Source organism: Salvelinus sp. IW2-2015, linkage group LG30 (assembly GCF_002910315.2).
Source record: "Salvelinus sp. IW2-2015 linkage group LG30, ASM291031v2, whole genome shotgun sequence".
Lineage (NCBI taxonomy): Eukaryota > Metazoa > Chordata > Actinopteri > Salmoniformes > Salmonidae > Salvelinus > Salvelinus sp. IW2-2015.
The window spans coordinates 7,395,247-7,404,389 of NC_036869.1; the positions used below are offsets into that span (position 1 = coordinate 7,395,247).

Genomic DNA, 9,143 nt, shown 5'->3' on the forward strand with positions numbered 1-9,143 from the left:
TCGCTAGCAACACTTAATCGTGTATGCAGTTTCTGAATAAAGATTAATAGAAATKAGGAACCAGTGTTGTGCGTGTAGCAGTTAACGTTAGCACACCTGTTTTGGGCATGCTAATTACTTATTAGTACCCCCCCACTCACTTGTATAGAATTTAACTTGGATTTGCCCAGGAGGCAAAATTGGCTAGCTATTTTACYATCATCTGCACGCTTATCATTCAAMATGTATTGAAATTACAGTCTAAAGTCAGCCTCAGACACCCACCACCATAGCTGCTTTTAGCAAGGCTAGTATTTACACACTAAAAGYAGCTACCACCAGATGTCATAATTATCTTGTAAAAATAGTCCGCAGGAAGCCTGAAGTTAATTACATTTAMATTTACTCTGCCGGTTRTCTGTAGTGTTGGTCCTTATGCAGGGGGGATTGAGAAAAACAAACAAATTAAACGGACATTCCAAACGTGGGTCTATTGTAGACTCACTTCCTCTCTGCTTACCTAGCTATATCTTAATATCTGTACGTTTTATGTGGATCTGGGGAAGAGTACCTGCTCCATGTGGGGATTCTAATATACTAAACCTCATGTCAAAATCCTACACGTGCGCCATACCTGCTGCACACGTAAAAGCAAGAACTTGTGTGGGACTTTTATTTTGACATGTCCATGAGGTAAGCAGAGAGAAACTGCATGGGTCTACAACAGACTCACGTTTGTTCCATTTAGATGTTTTTTCTCAAATTCCCACGACAGAGTACGTTGAAATTTAATTTCCCGGCGGACTAATGTTTTTTTTTGCAAGCTAACGTTAATTCCCAGCAACGCTACTAGTAACGTTAGTGTGTAAATACTAGCGTTGTTAAAATCAGATAGCTACCACCACCACCACAGATAATGGCAATGCCAGCTTGTCATTGGTTTTTACCTGCGTTAGCTAGCTACTACTATGAAGGTCAAAACTTATAATTGAGTAGCTTTTAATTAAAATAATTTAATTGAAACCATAGCAGGATGTTATCGCAATCCAGCTAGACAGTAGGTTATTTGTTACCAATAGTCCACGAGTCAGAAAGAAGCAAGAACAGAATCCAAAGGTACATCAGTTTTYAATGGGCTGGTTTTCTTGACACAGATTTAGCCTGGTCCTGAACTAAAAACATGCTGAGCTTGCTTTTTTTTGTCCAGGACTAGTTTTAGGTTCAGGCCTAATCTGTGTCTGGGAAACGGGCCCTATATGTTATCTTTAATATGAATCAAATCAAGCTCAATGAGCTACATTATTCAGAAAAAATGTATACAGTGCTTTCAGAAAGTATTCATACGCCTTGACATATTCAAAAATGTGTTGTTACAGCCTGAATTCAACATGGGTTGAATATATTTTTTCTCTCGCCCATTTACACACAATAACGTGTCTTTTAGAAATGTTTGTAAATGTATTGAAAATGAAACACAGAAATATCTAATTTACATAAATATTCACACCCCTGCGTCAATACATGTTAGAATCACGTTTGGCAGTGATTACAGCAGTAAGTCTTTCTAGGTAAACTTCTGAGCTTTGCATTCTTGGATTGTACAATATTTGCACATTATTCTTTAACAAATTCTTCAAACTCTCAAGTTGGTTGTTGATCATTGCTAGACGGCCGATATTTTTTTTTTTTTAGTCTTGCCATAGATTTCAAGACTATTTAATAAAAAAAAATGTAACTAGGCCACTCAGGAACATTCAACGTTGTCTTGGTAAGCAACTCCACTGCTGAAAGGTGAATTTGCCTCCCAGTGTCTGGTGGAAAGCAGACTGAACCAGGTTTTCCTCTAGGATTTTGCCTGTGCTTAGCTTATCAGCTTTTTTTTCCTTCTTAAACTCCCTAGTCCTTGCCAATGACAAGCATACCCATAACATGATGCAGCTACCAYCATGCTTGAAAGTATGAAGAGTGGTTCTCGTGATGTGTTGAATTTACCCCAAACATAACACTTTGTATTCAGGACATAAATGTAATTTCTTTGCCACATTTTTTCMATGTTYACTTTGGTTCCTTATTGCAAACAGAATGCAGAATTGTTTTCTTTTTTTTCTGTACAGGCTTCCATTTCACTTTGTAGTTTAAGTTAGTATTGTGGAGTAACTACAATATTGTTGATCCATCCTCAGTTTTTTCCTATCACAGCAATTAAACTCTGTTTTTAAAGTCACCATTGGTCTCATGGTGAAATCCTTGTGGTTTCCTTCCTCTCTGGCAACTGAGAGGAAAGACCTGTATTTTTGTAGTGACTGGGTGGATTGATACACCATCCAATGTGTAATTATTAACTTCACCATGCTCAAAKGGTTATTCAATGTTCAACTCCCTGGTCTTTGTGGTTGCATCAGTTTGAAATTCACAGCTCCACTGAGAGACCTTACAGAGATGAGTTAAACACTATTACACACAGTGAGTCCATGGAACTTATGTGACTTGTTAAGCAAATTTTTACTCCTGAACTTATTTATGCTTGCCATAACAAAGTGGTTGAATACTYATTGACTCTAGACATTTCAGCTTTTTATTTCTAATTAATTTGTAAAAATTCCTAATCATAATTCCACTTTGACATTATGGGTTATTGTGTGTAGGCCAGTGACACAAAATGTGGAAAAAGTCAAGGGGTGTGAATACTTTCTGAAGGCACTGTAGGGCTGGTTTTCCTGGACAAAGATTAAGTCAAATCAGCACAGTGCCCCTGTAAATGTCACAGTCTTATTAGAGGAGGCAATAATAATAACAGTAAGATCATCATACACACAATGTTTGCTTATCAAGACAATATTCATAGGCAGCACAGAGACATCCCAATTTTAATAAACTTACATTTTCATTGTTGGACATAAGACTGTAAAAACACCAGGAAAAAATGTATTTTAATTTAAGAAATCTGTTCCCAAGTATCGTATACAAATGTAAGCAAAGCTTGAAATAATTATTTTAGCCCAACACTTGTATTTGTAATTATGTTCTTGCCCCGTGACAATCCGCTCAACATAAAAATCCACCCACAGCTGAATCTAGTTAATGATGCCTGAAGTAGACTACAGTATAGCCTATTTAAAAAATAATAAATAAATAAAAAAGATTCATACCTCAGTGTCTGTGGAGCAGGTAGGCTTGCTTCATTGTTTTGCATAAAGCGTACTACAGTGCCTGTGTGTGTTGTGATTCAGATGGCTAGAAGTTTAGTGACGGTTCTGAGAACTGGAAACACCATAGGGTAACATCAGCTGATCACTGTGTACAGCACAGGTACAGCAGGTTACCTATGTCGACAGCAGGTGCAGTGAGTAGTTCGAGCTTTTGTATGGTTGTCAGGACAACCGAGATTGCATTTGGTTCACAATAGTCTCACAAACCAGATCTTAACACTGTATTAGATTATAAAGGCCAGATTCATAATATGCCTAAATTCAATAGAAAATGCAAGGGCTGTTTGCAAATCTTTAAACCGTCAGATTAAAATCATATTTAACATTTTAAAAAGTTTACACTGCACTGCGAATGACAGGAATATTTTAGACTTTTTATTTAGTCAAAGGTGCCCTCATTTGAATTCTTCAGCTTTGTCTTTTGGTCTTAGTACTACTGGGCAGTTCTAGCATTATGGATGTTACATTTGCATGCAATATCACAACTTTACTGTCTCAGAATGCATAAAATGTAACTTTTAATGTGTGTCTATAGTACCCCTYGGGGGGAGTGTACAGTGCATTCAGAAAGTATTCAGACCCCTTGACTTTTTCTACATTTTGTTATGTTACAGCCTTATTTTAGGGTTGCAAAGTGTCTGAAACTTTACGGTAAATTTCCAGAATTTCTCCATGGGAAGTTAAGCCTGGGAATTTTGCTTMAATTCATCAAAAAAGTTAGCTTATAACAGTGATTTTTTTGTGTGTGGTATGCACAAGGCAATTCTAGGTCTTGTGGCATATTTTGGTTAAACTATCCCCAATTCAATGGAATTGCAACCCTATGCATGCACAGTGCATTCTTCCATTACGTGTACAGCTGATTCTCAAGATTTATCACACTAATGAGATGCAATTGAGCCCACACTACTACACTGTCTGAGCCAAGGACTACATGCTTTCTGGTAAGTTTTGATTACAATTTTKGGTGGGGTGAATATATTTTGTATAACATACATGTTTTTTTTGTTAACTAGGAAATAGTAGCYTACAGCATAGTGTTTAAATCATTTCTAACTTGTTTACGATTTCTGCTAGTTAGTTTTTGCTACCGTGTGGGTTTTAGCTTGCTTGAGCCTGCTCACTGAGTGTTAAGTCACCTGTTTAATTTTAAAACATTTATCTTACAAAAGTTGTTTAATCTAACTATTTATCTGTACATGGAATTGTATTTTTTAAACTTCTTTTCTTTTTTTTTCTAATCTTTATGGGAAAATGCCATATGATGTATGGAGACATTTCACTGCAGCTAATGTAGAAGGAATAGCTGTATAAATGTGCAAATACTTTGCCAAATCCTATGTGAAGAATGCAACAAAAGTGCAGAATCATCTGGCCAAGTGCATAAAGTTCCCTCAGTGCTCACAACAAGCAACCTCTACTTCTATTCGAGGTGAAAATAATGATTCAGACACCTTATCGATAGCAAAAGCTCATGGTCCTCCTGGAATCAGAAGTTTTTTGATTCAATGGAGGAATGTAGTCAGAGAAATGCTGATTAATGTCTTGCTCAAGTTGTATATGCAACTGGTTCACCTCTGATGCTCACAGGCAATGTGTATTGGAAGAGTTTTCTGAATGTTCTTCRMCCAGCATACACCCCTCCAACCAGACATGYTTTATCTACTCATTTGCTGGATGTTCAAGTGAAGGCCAAGCAAATCATAGAGAAAGCAGACTGTATTGCAATCATCTCTGATGGGTGGTCGAATGTTCGTGKGCAAGGAACAATTAACTAAATCTCCACCCCTCAAACAGTATTCTACAAGGGCACAGACACAAGGGACAACAGACACACCGGTCTCTACATTGCAGATGAGCTGAAGGCAGTCATCAATGACCTTAGACCATAGAAGGTATTTGCACTGGTGACAGACAATGCTGCGAACATGAAGGCTGCTTGGTCTGAAGTGGAGGAGACCTACCCTCACGTCACACCCATTGGCTGTGSTTCTCATGCATTGAATCTGCTCCTCAAGGACATCATGGCACTGAAAACAATAGAAACACTACAAGAGAGACAAGGAAAAGGTTAGATATGTGAAGGGTCATCAAGTTATAGCAGSWATCTATCTCACCAAGCAAAGTGAGAAGAATAAGAGCATCACATTGGAGCTGCCCAGCAACACCCGTTGGGTTGGTGTTGTCGTCGTGTTTGACAGTCTCCTGGAGGGGAAGGAGTCTCTAAGAAATGGCCATATCAGAGTCTGCCGATATGGACAGCCCCATCAAGAGGATCCTCCTGGATGATGTATTTTGGGGGAGAGTGGTAAGCAGCCTGAAACTCCTGAAACCTATAGCAGTAGCACGGATTGAGGGAGACAATGCCATCGCTGTCTGATGTTCAGACTCTGCTTGCAGATGTAAAAGAAGAAATCCGTTACTGCCCTGCCCACTTCACTGTTGCTCCAAGCAGAGGAAACTGCAGTTCTGAAATGCATCAAAAAGCATGAAGGCTTTCTGCCTGAAGCCCATACAGCTGCAACGTACATGTTGGACCCCAAGTCATGCTGGCACAGTGGCATCCAGTCTGGTTCAGAGATAACAAGGCCAATGGTGTCATCACTACCGTGTCTCGCCACCTTGGCCTGGATGAGTCCAAGGTTCTCGGCAGTCTTGTGAGGTTACACTTCCAAGCAAGGGCTTTGGGATGGAGATGCAATATGCCACCTGGTGGAAGGGACTTTGTGGATCAGAGGCTCTTTCCCCTGTGCCTCCATCATCCTCAATCCCACCGACATCAGCCGCCTCAGAACGCAACTGGTCCTTGTTTGGGAACACACCACCAAAGCAACACAACAGGCTGACCAATACAAGGGTTGAAAAACTGGTGGCCATCCAGGGAAATTTGAGGCTTTTTGAGCCTGACAATGAGCCATCCTCAAAAGGTTGGAAAGTGACAGTGAAGATGAGGCCTCAGTCTGATGTTCAGAGTTGGACATTGAGGAGGTCTAAGGAGAAGACATGGAAGCCTGAGAGGAAGACAACCAAAGCTTAGTTTCTAGACTATTAGTTTTACAGATGTATGTTGAAAACGGTTTTGGGAGATGCGATGAATCATTGGGGATTGTTCAATATTCACTTTTTGTTGTTCAGTGAAATCATCCCAATGTGAAGAGTTCAACTCCTGTAAGGTTTCAATTTGTAACTACCGTAATTCCGGACTATAAGCCGCTACTTTTTCCCACGCTTTGAACCTCGCGGCTTATACAATGACGCGGCTAATTTATGGATTTTTCCCGCTTTCACAAATCATGCCGCCAAAAAACTGAAGCACCGTCACATAATGTGACGTAAATCGATGCACGCTCAAACTTCCCATCATTTCTGATTACGTAGTCATTTTGTTACCCTCCATGGCAAAGACACGGAGAAATGCATATGATGCAGCTTTCAAGTTGAAGGCGATCGATCTGGCTGTTGGAAAAGGAAATAGAGGCGCTGCACGGAGCTTGGCCTTAATAGAGTCGATGATAAGACGTTGGACACAGCAGCGTGAGGAACTGACTCGGTGCAGAAAGACAACAAAAGCTTTCAGAGGGAAGAAAAGCAGATGCCGCGAACTAGAAATTGAGCTTGAAGACTGGTTGTCAAACCACACAGAGAGCAGACGGCCGAGGTTTTTCAACTGTGCAGATCCGACTGAAAGCCAAAACAATCGCCACCGCAATGAAGTTTGAGGATTTTAAGAGGTGGACCATCGTGGTGTCTAAGATTTATGAGACGTAAAGGCCTGTCCATCAGGGTACGGACGAGTCTGTGTCAGCAGCTCCCTCCCGACTACGAGGAAAAAGTTTCAACTTCCGGCAAATTCACTGATGCAAAGATACGTGGAGCATTCCATCGGCCCGCACGACATCATAAATATGGATGAGTTCCTCTGACGTTTGACCTGCCTCTCACTCGGACTGTCAACAGGAAAGGCAATTCATCCATCACAGCTGAAAACAACTGGGCATGGAAAAAATGCACTTCACCTGTGTTCTGAGCTGCACGGCATCGGGAGAAAAGCTTCCACCGATTTGATTTTCAAACGCATGGCGATGCCAAAAGAAAATTCCCGAGAGGAATTGTTGTGAAGTCAACAAGAAAGGATGGATGACGAAAAGCCTAATGCATGAATGGCATACGGAGTGTTACGGCAAGCGACCGGGAGGATTCTTTCACAAGAACAAGGCATTGCTCGTGTTGGACAGCATGAGGGCCCACACAACAGATTCTGTGAAAGAAGCCATCGAGGACAAACTCAATTCCAGCTGTGATTCCTGGGGCACAACAAAGTATTTGCAGCCACTCGACATCAGTGTAAATCGTGCATTTAAGGTGGCGCTCCGTGTTCAGTGGGAGGCTTGGATGACAAGTGGGGAGAAATCTTCATCTAAAACGGGCCGCATGCGAAGAGCAACTTATGGTCAAGTCTGCCAGTGGGTCCTGACAGCGTGGAGCATTGTCAAAAAATCCATTATCATCAACGGGTTTCGAAAGGCTGGACTGCTGCGTGTTGAAGAGGGCAGCATGAGCTCAGCGGGGAATTTGCCTCCGGATGAAAGTGACGAGAGCGACAATGAAAACGATCCAACATCGGATGAAGCAATTCTGAGGCTATTCAACTCCAACACCGAAGGAGATGACTTCAGTGGTTTCAGTGCACAGGAGGAGGAAGATAGTGACCAATGACTTTCTTGGTAGGCTACTGTTTACTGCTATTTTTTTATATTTTTGTTACAAGCCGTGTTTCGTTAAAGCCTATTTATTTTTGTTACAAGCCGTGTTTCGTTTAAAAGCCTATTTATTTTTGTTACAAGCCGTGTTTCGTTTAAAGGCTGTGTAAAGTTCATTTGTTTCAATGTACCGGTAGGCACCTGCGGCTTATAGACATGTGCGGCTTATTTATGTACAAAATACATCTTTCTTTTTTWAAATTCAGTGGGTGSGGCTTATATTCAGGTGCACTTAATAGTCCAGAAATTACGGTAAATAGATTTTTTTAGAAGGATTTAATCATTTGCAGGGTTTAATCATTTGCAATTGTCTACTTAGGTTTATGTTTCTGTCTCCATATGGTAAATATTTAAAAAAGCATTTACATTTAAATAGTATTAATATTAATTTGCATATATTCCCATTAATTCCCACGGAAAGTTTCCACCTCTGAATATTCCCCAAAACGTGCAATCCTAGCCTTATTAAATTGCTTTTTCACCCCCTCAATTTACACACACTACCCCTTAAGGACAAAGCAAAAACACGTTTTTAGAAATGTTTCCAATTGTTGCAATTTTTTACCCCCATTTTCTCCCCAATTTCGATCTTCTCATCGCTGCAACTCCCGAACGGGCTCAGGAGGCAAATGTCGAGTCATGCGTCCTCCGAAACATGACCTGCCAAACCGAGCTTAACACCTGCCTGCTTAACCCGGAATCTAGCCGCACCAATGTGTCGGAGAAAACAGTTCAACTGATGACTGAGGTGCGCCCGGCCCGCCACAAAGTGTTGCTAGAGCGCGATGAGCCARGTCCCCCCGGCCAAACCCTCCCCTAATCTGGACGACACTGGGCCAATTGGGCGCCGCCCTATGGGACTCCCAATCACGGCCGGTTGTGATACAGCCTGGGATTGAACCCGGGTCTGTAGTGACGCCTCTAGCATGCAATAGAGGCGTCACTGCAATATCACAACTTAGATCACTGCGCCACTCGGGAGAAGGGACAATCATGTCTCGCTCCATCCACCAACGCCCGTTGCTCCACAGACTGTCCAGGAGTTGGCGGATGCTTTAGCCAGGTCTGGGAGGAGATCCCTCAGGAGACCATCCGCCACCTCATCAGGAGCATGCCCAGGCGTGTAGGGAGGTCATACAGGCACGTGGAGGCCACACACACTACTGAGCCTCATTTTTAAGATTGTTTACAGACA

The 9,143-nt window shown here is 41.5% G+C and overlaps 1 protein-coding gene across 7 annotated transcripts in view; it reads left to right on the forward strand.

Annotated features, from left to right (window-relative positions):
* The window catches only part of LOC111954752 (eyes absent homolog 3), a 32,451-nt gene that overhangs the window by 533 nt on the left and 22,775 nt on the right, over positions 1 to 9,143 (forward strand). The gene's annotated exons all lie outside the window — the stretch shown is intronic.